Source organism: Rattus norvegicus, chromosome 4, assembly GCF_036323735.1.
Source record: "Rattus norvegicus strain BN/NHsdMcwi chromosome 4, GRCr8, whole genome shotgun sequence".
Classification (NCBI taxonomy): domain Eukaryota; kingdom Metazoa; phylum Chordata; class Mammalia; order Rodentia; family Muridae; genus Rattus; species Rattus norvegicus.
In genome coordinates, this window is record NC_086022.1 from 17,894,955 (window position 1) to 17,907,930 (window position 12,976).

Here is a 12,976-nt window from a genome sequence, read left to right on the forward strand (position 1 = left end):
GTACAGAGCTAAACAAAACATTCTCAGTTGAGGATTATTAAATGGCCAAAAAGCACATAAAGAAATGTTCAACATCCTTAGTCATCAGGGAAAGGCAAATCAAAACATCCCTGAGATTCCACCTCACACCAGTCAGAATGGCTAAGATAAAAAGCTCAGGTGACAGTATGTGCTGGTCAGGATTTGGGGAAATAGAGAAACTCCATAGTTGGTGGGATTGCAAGCTGGTACAGCCACACGGGAAATCAGTGTGGTGGTTCCTCAGAAAATCAGACGTTGTTTGACTTGAGGACCCAGCTATACCACTCCTGGATGTAGACCCAAAAGATGCTCCAACATACAACAGAGACACGTGCTCCACTATGTTCATACACAATGGAATATTATTCAGCTATCAAAAACAATGAGTTCATGAAATTCATAGGCAAATGGAGTGAACTAGAAAATATCATCCTGAGTGTGGTAACCCAACCACAAATAACACACATGGTATGCACTCACTGGTAAGTAGATATTAGCCCCAAAGCGCGATTACCCAAGATACAATTCACAGACTGAAGCTCAAGAAGAAGGATGACCAAAGTGTGGATGCTTCACTCCTTCTTAAAAGGGGGAGCAAAAATATTCATAGAAGGGGATGTGAAGACAAAGAATGGAGCAGAGTCTGAAGGAATGGCCATTTAGAGCCTGGCCTACCTGAGGATCCAGCCTATATATGTATCAACCAAAACTAGACATTATTGGTCAAGCCAAGAAATGTATGCTGACAGGAGCCTGATGAAGCTCTCTTCTGAGATGCTCAGTAAAGCATGACATACAGAAGTGAATGCCAGCAGCAAACCATTAAAGTGAGAACGGGGTCTCTGTTGGAGGAATTAGAGAAAGGATTGAAGGAACTGAAGGGACTTGCAACCCCAGAAGAACAGCAATAACAACCAACCAGAGCTTCCAGGAGCTAAACCACTACCCAGACTACACATGGACAGACACTTGGCTCCAGCTGCCTATGTAGCAGAGGATGGCCTTGTTGGGCACCAATGGGAGGAGAAGCCCTTGATCCTGCCAAGGTTGGGCTCACCAGTATAGGGGTTTTAAGGCAGGGAATCAGGTACAGCAGGTGGTTGGGGAGGGGGAAACACCCATATAGAAGAGGGGGATGGGGAAGGGATAGGGGGCTTATGGACAAGAAATTGGGAAAGGGAATAACATTTGAAATGTAAATAAAAAATATCCAATAAAATGTGATCTAGAAAAAAAGGAAAAATATTTTGTTTTATAATTCCATTTGTACTCCACCACCCCAACTTTCATTTTTCTTCTTTAAAGTGAAACAGATAATCAAACACATTCAAATTGGATAGGGATATGAAGAGAAATGGAGGAAAATGATAATCTAATACTGATATCTGATGACTATATTGTCAGATATGAACATTCTAATTTTCTGTCATATATTTTCCTGTAACCAATATTCATCTCTTTCTTTACTCAAAATGTGAATCCCTGTATATTCTCTACACTAAATATTATGCTAAGTAATAGTAATGTACCAGTGAAAACTAGTAAGAATATAGATCACCAATGGGAGAGTTTTTCACTTTTAAATAGTATAAGCCATGAAATTCTTCATTTTCAATATAATGCTAAATAAGTTTTATGTGATATTCACCTTATTATAATATAAGTTTGAATTATATTACTTTAAACCACTGTACATTAATTGAAGTGTTCTTAGTAAGGAAAAGTAAGTCTGGGTTAAGTTATGATTTTCAATAGGTTAGTAGTATTAGATATATTTTTTGACTTACAATAATTTCAGTTTACTGTGAGACTACTGTGATGTAACCCTAAGTTAGGTGATTTTATAGTCACTTCTGGATCATATGTGTTAGATGAGTAAAAGTGAACAACAAATGCCGCCGACTGTTCTTTGAGATGCTATAGTTGAGTGTGGATGACTGTCACCTGGTCTTTGAGTGTGGATGACAGTCACCTGGCCTTTGAGTGTGAATGACTGTCATCTGGCCTTTGAGTGTGGATGACTGTCACCTGGCCTTTGAGTGTGGATGACAGTCACCTGGCCTTTGAGTGTGGATGACAGTCACCTGGCCTTTGAGTGTGGATGGCTGTTACCTGGCCTTTGAGTGTGGATGACTGTCATCTGGCCTTTGAGTGTGGATGACAGTCACCTGGCCTTTGAGTGTGGATGGCTGTCACCTGGCCTTTGAGTGTGGATGACAGTCACCTGGCCTTTGAGTGTGGATGACTGTCACCTGGCCTTGAGTGTGGATGGCTGTCACCTGGCCTCCTCATTCCTCTCTATCATTTTGGATCTTATCCCTGCTCCTGGTCTTCTTCTGGGATCCTTCATAGTCATTCAAGTAAGGAACTGGCTCCATTCAACCAAGTCCATTGTTTATTGCCATAGGAGTGAAATCCTACAAGACAAAATCCTGCTTTGGTTTCTGAGTCAGGTATCATTTACCAAAAAGCTTATGAAATTGGGCCAATGGTCAAGACATACCAAACTCTTTCCTAACAACAAGAAACCAACTAAAAACAAAACCCAGAGAAAATGTGACCCTAAGATTAAGTATCCTCATGGACAGGCTAATGACTCTGAACACCAATTTTTTTTTTTCAGTAAGACCGAAAAAATTTTTTTCTTTTTCTTTTTTTTTAAAAATTAGATATATTTCTTTACTTACATTTCAAATGTTATTCCCTTTCCCAGTTTCCTGTCCATAAGCCCCCTATCCCCTCTCCCTCCCCCATACAGGTAATTCCCCCATCCATCACCCTTACTGAATACCTCCATATTCCCCTGCACTGGGGGTCCAACATTGGAAGGACCAAGGGCTTCCCCTTCCACTAGTGCCCCAACGAGTCTATTCTCTGCTATATATGCAATTGGAACCCTGGGTCAGTTCATGTATAGTCTTTTGGTAGTAGTTTAGTCCCTGGAAACTCTGGTTGGTTGGCATTGTTGCACTTATGGGGTTGCAAGCTCCTTCACCTTTTTCAATCCATCCTCTAATTCGCCCCAATGGGGTCCTGTTCTCAGTTCAGTGTTTTGCTGCTAGCATTGACCACTATGTTGGACATGCTCTGGATGTGTCTCTCAGGAGAGATCTATATCCAGTCCCTTTCAGCATGCATTTTTTAGCTTCATCAATCTTATCTATTTTGGTGGCTGTATATATATATGGGCCACATCAAAAGAAGTTTATCTGAGGATTAACTTGCAAGCATCCCCAAGCATCCCCAAACCAGGAAAAGCTATACACATTAAAAATTAATGGCTATTTTGATATCATTTACATTAAGAATGATCAGATTAAAGACTAGTTCAGAAGGCAATATTCTTTCTTATTTTCTCAATTTCCTTAACCCCTATAAATACACTTCTAGAATTTTCAATTTTTATGGTAAATTTGGCTTGTAGCAGAGGTGAATGTGAAACACTACAAAGGATAAGGAGTACATTATAGCTCATGTGGGATTCCCAGAAAGGCACGGAGCTGTGAGAAAGAACAACCTCAAGTTGGAGGTGGCGATAAGCCAAGTCTCAATACTCAGTCCTCTGAAGACTGATGTGAAGAGAACTGCCGTGGGATAGAAGAAGGTCACAGGTGGCTGAGCTTGCACTGATGGAGCTCACCATGGGGACATGGAGGATGTTTTTATGGTTTGGACATAAAATGCTCTTAAAGGTGCATGTGTAAAAAACTTTAATCTTCATAGGAGCCAAGCCCTAGCAGAGGGCTTGCCCTCTTTGATCACTTGCCCGATCTTTGAGGGACCCAGTTTGTTCCCTGCTCCCCCATTTGGCGTTTTGCTTCCTGACTTCTGTGATGGGAGTATTTATCCTCTTTTAAGCCTTTGCTCCAGGCCTGCTGAGCACAGACTGAAGTCCCCGGAACTGTGAACTTACAAAAATCGTTATTTTCTGAAGTTGTTTGCCTCGTGCACTTAGGACCAGTGACATCAAAAAGCGACATAGGGGGCTAAAGGCAAAGAGTACTGGGCATGGAGCCTTATGACACAGGCTTTCATAGTCATTGTAGCAGTAAGCCAATGCGACCCTGGGAGTAAATGTAGCACTGCTTCTTTCACTGGTAAAGGACTGAAATACAACAATTTGGACGTTTTCTAATTATAATAATCTGTGATGCTGTGTGTTGCTAATACACATCACACCACTCTTTCCCAAAGCCTGGTGACATCTGCTAACCCGGTAAGGTGGCAGAGAAATGATTTCACTCTTGTTTCATGTGTCATGAAAGGAACAGGAGGGTGCTCTCACCTGACTCAAAGCCTGCTACTCTGAAGCATTTCCTTGATTTTACGAGTTTTATCAGAGTTGGATGTGTTTCCTTTTAATATTTCTTGACAACTTAGGAATTACTTTGAACTATCATGTGATGTCGTAGTTGCTATGGAAACCACATTAATGCCCAAAGCATGCAAACCCTATCACCGTATCGAATGCTACTGCCCTTTGGCTATGCTAACTTACCCATGTGGTTTTTTGAAAATTATTTCCATCTTACTTTTTTCCCCTAGACACATGCACATTATGCTTATAATACAAATGTCTCTTTTAAAAGTGACTCATTCTTTTGAGACACGTTTGAGCAACTGAGAACCAAAGATATTGGGGGATATGCAACCTAGAAAATAAAATAATCTATTAAAATATGCACATAATCTTTCTTCCATATTCTAATAGTACACATAAAATATGCAAAGAAAGTAAAAAGAGAAAACTAAATTCACATGCAGGGGCCACATTTGGAACATGCCTGCAAAGAATATGCATGATTTACTTATGATAATACCTTAATAATAAATAATTAATGAATAAAATTAATAATATATTTAGGATGTCTACATTCTGGTTGAAATCGTAAAATTGTAAGCATTGCATATGTCTATGAATATATATATGTATATGCATAGTACAGATGTTCTTTAACTGTCCTTCCAATATCTCTCCATCTTAGGGGGACTCTGTCTTGAAGTTGACTGTATTTCATCAGAAGTAATGGCGGAGATTCAGGCAGAGCTAATATTTATAAGCATAGGAAGTTGTCTGGTGCCTGATCATTGGTGAACATATGTAAATTCATAGTTTGTTGTCTTGTGTGCTTCCTTGTGACGGTACTGAGGCTGAAGTAACCATAATCAGTACTATTCTGTCAGCTACGGTGTGAATGCTGTATGCCTTTATTTACACTTCTATGGTTAATGTGAGTTAGATTGTTTTATGTGCCTATTAGTTGACCATAAAGATTTTGAAAATATTTATGTATAAGGTTAGTTATTTTGTATATCAGCTTACATGAGTTATTCATACCTAAGGAGAAAATTTGTAATTGTGTACAAAATATTAGTTTATTTTCTATTACAGATTATAATCTTATATAGAATGAAAACCCCATCTTCATGAAGTATTAGAGTGGTTTTATGCTGAGAATTTTTTTCTCTCCCATATATTATATTCCAAATGAACTTAACAGTTTCAGTTGACATAATTAAACTTCCCATTCCATTTCAAAATTTTGAGTAGTCAACACTGATAATCAGTATTCTTTCAAATTAGTTATGTTCTCAATAAAACTTTGGAAACAATGTATCCCTTTCGCACTGTCTTAGGATGCTTGAAAAGTACATCAGGATCTTAATATTTACTTCACACTGACCCTACTCTGTTTACATGTAGTTCCATGTTCTCTTGTTTGTTTATTTAATTTGAATTTATTTATTTATTTATTTATTTATTTATTTATTTATTTATTTATTTATTTTCTGGAGCTGAGGACCGAACCCAGGGCCTTGCGCTTGCTAGGCAAGCGCTCTACCACTGAGCTAAATCCCCAAACCCTTGTTTTTGTTTTTGAGACAGGATCTCATGCTATAGCTAGAGTTGATGTAACTCAGGTTTACTTTGAATTTAAAGCAATCCTCCTGCTCCAATATCCTGAAAACTGGGATTATAGGTAGGAACAATGCATGACTTAGCTCTATTTTCTTCCACTATCACTATATACTATAAATGTTCAAATGTTCAAAGTAAACTGTAATGAGAAGACAACAATTTACTACCTCAGAAGAGTTTTTGTTTTCATTTAATTTTCTTCCACGTAAACCCGAAAAGTCCTGCCAATCAAAATCCAAATGCTTTATTTTGCTTTTGATATAGTATTTTGCTTAAGCTTGGAATCAGTCATCATTTAAAGAAATATTTCTTACTGAGCAAAGACTTGTAGATAGTTGGGATGTGAAAGAGTAATTCTATGCAGGGGTTTAGAAAAAGATAGTTAAAAGTTGTTTTTGATTACAATGAAACTCAGAAAATCATTTTTTAAAATGTACTTTTTCCTCCAGCGTCATGATAAAATGTGTAGTTTCTTTACATTTTTCTCATGGTGGAGGCAAAATATTCCATAAAAGTAACTTAAAGAAGAAATTCTTGTGGGGCTGGAGACATAGCTCGGTTGTTACAAACACTGATTGCTCTTCAAGACTTGGGTTTCATTTCCAGCACTCACTCACGTAGCAGCTTCAAGCTGTCTGTTACTCAAGTCCTCTTTTGATCTCCTTGGGCACAAGATGTGTAAGTGATGAACAGATGGACAAACAGGAAGGCAAAACTCTCATACGTATGAAAAAAATTAAAATGAATTAACAATGAAAGAAATGCAACATTAAAAATAAAACAGAAGAAAAGAAGGAAGTATGTGAGGGGCCTCAAACTCTCTCAGGCTTCGAGAGGATACAGTTGGTCCTGATGGAGACCTCATGGCAGTAGGTCATGATAAGGGCATCATGGCAGTAGAAGTCTGAGGTGCTGGGCACATTGGATCTGCAGTCAGGAAGCACATAAAGATGGCTGTTGGTCCTCAGACTACTTGCTCTCTTTTATTCAGACTGGGTGCCACCCATACTCAGGATAGTTCTTCTCACTGGAGTCGAAGCTTTGTTGAAACTCTCTCAAAGATAAGTCTTGGGTTAAGTCTCCTAGTGGACTCCAAATCTCATTAAGTTGATATTCAGGATCGTCCATGATTGGTGGGTTGCTAAGGCACTTCATATTGGTCAACCATATTTTCTTAGTTTCAAGACATTTGCATATAGTCTGGGAAGTGATGGTAGATGCATTTATAAAAATGCTTTTACACTTTAGAAGACTCCCTTTAAAAATCTAGAATGGTCTTCCTACATTCAATCACAGTCACATTGCAGAAAGGACTTCTCACTTGTTAATATTACAGGAAGTAATTGCATACTCTCACAATCCTGCTCGATCTGTTCTAATCATATATTTAGGTAGAGTTATAGAAATGGCAGGGTCAATAGAGTTATGCTTTGATAGTATGCTTTGATAGTTATGCTTGTGTGGCATTGCAAAAGCATACACCAGTAAGTTATAGTTGACTCCTGTTTGTTTCTGTGGCTCGATTATGGACAATTGCCTGATACATTTTTCTTCTATAAGTTAAAAAGTTTATAAAAATATTTGGTGTAGAATGTAGAATATTAATAGGGATATTATAATGATCTACAAAAGTGTGAATACCGCTTCAATAAAGTAGAAGAAATTGTTAATTATTAGCTTGTATTGCCATCACGGAGCAAACAAAGAATTGCTTTATGAGCCCCCTAACTCAAATGGCTCAGCATGAACTCTGGTCTGCAAAAGAAACAGAAAGTCCCCAAGTAATAAAGTAATTATATTAGGGGAGATAAATGGAAAAAGTAAAACATACTTAAAACAGGAGAATGACATTAAAACTCGGCGGGTTGATTAAAAACCAGAAATAACCACCGCTGTGACTATTTATCTCCAACAAGTCAGCAGCAGGAAGTGAAATCCTTAGAGAAGATTAAAAGTAAACAGTCTCCTAAGGAGATATAAACGCTACACAATTTCAGATAAGTTATCAATGCTCTAAGGGAAATTTGTAATTGCACCAAGAAAGTCAGAAAATTAGAACATCCTGAAAGATTTAAGGGATTGAAAATATCTTTAAGACTGTGTTCTCTGGGTCTGAATGTCCTCAAAAGCAAGTTGGTAATTGCACAGCAGAAAGCTGAACAGACCTGGGGAAATTTTCTTCTATTGAACCAAGGATTTAATTTTAAAATGTGAGCGGTGATTTTTAAGGAATGCCTAAAATTACGACAAGTACAGCCTGTAATTAAAAATGGATATTCTTAAAGTGTATTGCAGGACTTACTTTCCATTCAATAGGTTTTGCAGCAGGATGCCATGCCGAGAGACACTGCAAACCAAGAACTGAAAAAAAATGAGATAAGCACTCAGTTCTCACTGTTTTACACGTTTAGTATGTATGAAGTACTACTGTTCTACGCCAGTCTGTTTTCTGGATCTTATTGATACAATAACAAATGAAAGTCTCAACATCACTCCAAATTTTCACCTTTAAAAAGAAAGAACAAAAATGTGAAAGTGTCTAAGCAATTTTATTTTAACATTATAAAATCATACATACTGCAGTTATCAAAACTGGTTAATGAAACTCAGGAAACAGCTATTTCCGAAAAAGTAGTCAAGGTCAAGAGTCAAAAAGAGAATGCTCACTCAGTTTCTGGGATGACTTGGAGACTTCCTGGTACCTAGTATGCTTTGTGTGTGTGTGTGTGTGTGTGTGTGTGTGTGTGTGTGTGTGTGTGTGTGTGTGTGTGTGTGTTCTACAGAGAAGCTGCCAAAATGTATCACTGTGCCTCTTGCAAGGTTATCCTCTTTTCCAGAGGACATCAATAATGATTGTTATGGCAACAAATATGCCGCTCAGTCCTCTGACCTTTGAGACAGCTCCTATTAGCTCTCAAGCTCCTGGTAGCTGGGATGGCTACAGTAACCTCAGCTTTGCCTCTGCTCTCATTTCTTTAAGCTGTATCTCAGGGAGGCACTACCCAACACATCTTGCCCAAAACCTCAGGTTTGGGAGATCTTGTCTCTCAGACACATGGCTAAATTGAGGAGAACCAACAACTTCTATGTAGAGCTTGGTAAAAAGTCACAACTTTTTTTTTTAATGTGACAGAAAATAAAGTCATGTTTTGGGGAAACTTTGGATACCATGTGTATATTAACATATAGAAGCTTTTGAAAATTCTATGCCTATCATCATTCAAATCTGTTAAAAATATTTTTTTAAAACAAATCTTGGGCTTGAAATGGTTTATATACAGCTCCTTATCAGGACATTAATGACAACTTTTGTAAATTCTCCATAGTCACTGTGAAGGAAAATCTTTATTAACAAAGAAAAATGAATAATCCTTTAAAAACATTTTATTTGCCTGAGGATCCAGCTATACCTCTCTTGGGCATATACCCAAAAGATGCCTCAACATATAAAAGAGACACGTGCTCCACTATGTTCATCGCAGCCTTATTTATAATAGCCAGAAAATGGAAAGAACCCAGATGCCCTTCAACAGAGGAATGGATACAGAAAATGTGGTACATCTACACAATGGAATATTACTCAGCTATCAAAAACAACGAGTTTATGAAATTCGTAGGCAAATGGTTGGAACTGGAAAATATCATCCTGAGTGAGCTAACCCAATCACAGAAAGACATACATGGTATGCACTCATTGATAAGTGGCTATTAGCCCAAATGCTTGAATTACCCTAGATCCCTAGAACAAACGAAACTCAAGACGGATGATCAAAATGTGAATGCTTCACTCCTTCTTTAAATGAGGAAAAAGAATACCCTTGGCAGGGAAGGGAGAGGCAAAGATTAAAACAGAGACTGAAGGAACACCCATTCAGAGCCTGCCCCACATGTGGCCCATACATATACAGCCACCCAATTAGACAAGATGGATGAAGCAAAGAAGTGCAGACCGACAGGAGCCGGATGTAGATCGCTCCTGAGAGACACAGCCAGAATACAGCAAATACAGAGGCGAATGCCAGCAGCAAACCACTGAACTGAGAATAGGTCCCCTATTGAAGGAATCAGAGAAAGAACTGGAAGAGCTTGAAGGGGCTCGAGACCCCAAAAGTACAACAATGCCAAGCAACCAGAGCTTCCAGAGACTAAGCCACTACCTAAAGACTATACATGGACTGACCCTGGACTCTGACCCCATAGGTAGCAATGAATATCCTAGTAAGAGCACCAGTGGAAGGGGAAGCCCTGGGTCCTGCTAAGACTGAACCCCCAGTGAACTAGTCTATGGGGGGAGGGCGGTAATGGGGGGAGGGTTGGGAGGGGGACACCCATAAGGAAGGGGATGGGGGGAGGGGGATGTTTGCCCGGAAACCGGGAAAGGGAATAACACTCGAAATGTATATAAGAAATACTCAAGTTAATAAAAAAAAAAGAAAAAAAAACATTTTATTATGATTTTAGCACTATGATTATTAAAATTATAGGTGAGAAATCTTTTAATTTTTTTCCTTAGGAAACTTCTTCTGTAAGCTGTGATCCTTTTCTGTAAGCATTTACCATTAATATCAGGACTATTGTTCTTTCCCATGACATGGCTCACGAAACCTTGAGAGTTTACTTCTGACCTGAGTAAGAAATGCAGACCATCAATGCAGTGCTTGTTGGGTTTCCAACAATGTTGATCCAACATTGGGAGTGGCAGTTTGGAACACACTAGTTTGATCATTTTTCTTTCTAGATATGCAGATATTTTGCTCTCATATTACTGTACTGTTGTAAACAGAAATTAATCACTTGTATTTTCTCCTTCTTCCTACTCAATGCCTTTAGGATTTGAAAAGTCTTATTGAATATTCATATTTTCATGGCAATTAGCTATTGGCATAAGTTCAATAAGAATCTGTTCTTGTTGTAACAAGGCATAATTGGGAACATTGGTTATATTACCAAGGCTTTGAAATGTCATACTGGAGAATAATGCGCATAAAATCTGGTTTTGGGAACTGAAGTTGACTTTATGGAAAAAATATTTAAAAAACAGTCATGGAAAAACAACCCAGTCCCCGGCTTATGGTATTCCCATCAGAGGTAACAAAAGGAAAGTCTTACTTCTTGATCAGAAAAAAAATGTCATTGTGTCTAGGAATTCAAACGGAGTCTGTGCTCACCTATTGTTTTTAGGTACTCCTAGTAACCTGTCATGTATGATCATAATTCTCCAAGCTAAAGTGTATATTTTCCAATTAGCCTGACTCCTCTTCTGAAGTTCTTCAGATTAAAGTTTGATAATTTAATATAAACTTGGAAGAATCCACACAATGGATTATGTTATGTGTGGGCCAATTTTCTGCCTGGGGCTCTAGAGGCCACATGGGCAGTTAGCTGAGAACATCCAGTTCCATCAGCAGAGACACTCAAAACACATCCTGGGAACTCAACCAGTTTGCCCCTGTCATCCTCTTATTAAACATTTAGAATATTCTCAACACCAGGCCTCTGTGCTTAGGAAATAACTTCTCATATGTGTTTTTCTTTTCATTTTCAGAAATTCTGCTCATGATGTGTAACTTTTAACTTCAAAAAACCTTTTCTACTCACCTAGCCCCACTTTGCTCAGTGTCTCTAACTCTCTTCTTTGTATGTAGAATTAAATTTGAATCTATACTAAGGATGTTTTTTCAGTTAGGGTTTTATTGCTCTGAAGAAACACCATGACCACAGCAAGTCTGATAACCAAAAGAATTTGATTTAATGGAAACACAGACGGTATTTACAGTTTACTGATGGAGGACACACAGAGAAATTCGGTGGCAGTTTTCCAACAACCAATGTCCAGGCTTTGAAGACTTAACTGAGAAAGGATGGTAAAAATATTATTTTGTGGAAGTTTATAATTTCATAATGCACATATTAATGCCACTAAAGTTTGGCCCAGTAACATTCAAGGTGAGGATATAAAGATTCCTTAGGAAGGAGGAGGAGGAGGAGGAGGAGGAGGAGGAGGAGGAGGAGGAGGAGGAGGAGGAGGAGGAAAGTCCACAAAAATGCCCACATAATTAGGTACTTACATTTACAATTGGAAAATTTTACATGGCTTATAGATTTTGGTAGAATAAGGTAATTTATCTTTTGATAAAAGAAGTATTCGTCTATTTTATATGCATATCCTGTGTGAGGAACCCCAGTTATCAGATGCAGAAAGCACTAGGATTGTTTTCTTTGCTTTTTTTTGAATTAATTTTTTAAAATTTATTTTACATCCCAATTGTATATTTTTCTTCCCTCCTCTCCCCATAGTCCTTCCCTCTCACCTTGTCCCTCATTCCCTGCTCCTTTTCTCCACAGAAAGGGGTGGGGGGCTCCCATGGATATCAACTTGGCATACCAAGTTGTTGTGTGACTAATGTGCAGTATATCCTGTTGTGGCTAAGTAAGCCACCTGAGTTAGGGGAAAGGGATTCAACGCAGGCCACAGAATCAGATACAGACCCTGCTCCTGCTCTTAGGAGTACCACATGAAGACAGAGCTGCATAACTGTTAGCAGAGGGCCTAGGTCCATCCCATGCACGGTCTCTGTTTGGCCATTCAGCCACACAGGCCTCTATGGATCCAGATGAGTTGATTCTATAGGTGTTCTTGACAACTCTGGTACCTTCAGTCTCCTTCCCCTCTTATGCAGGATTCCCTGAGCTCCACCTAATGTTTGATTGTCTCTGCATCTGTCTCCATCAGCTGCTGTCTGAAGCCTCTCAGATGACAGTTAAGCTGGCTTGCCTGTCAGCAAGTATAGCAGAAAATCATTAATAGTGTCAAGGGTGGGCTTCCTCTCATGGCATGAATCTCAAGCTGGGCCAGTCATTGTTTAGCCATTTCTTCAATTTCTGTCCCATTTTTACTCCTGTATAAATTTTTACTCCTGTAATAACTCCTGTCTTCTAGGCAGGACAAATTAGGACCTAAGGTTTGTGGCTGGGTTGGTACCCCAATCCATCCATGGGAAATCTTGTCTGGTTACAGAAGATGGACCTTTCAGG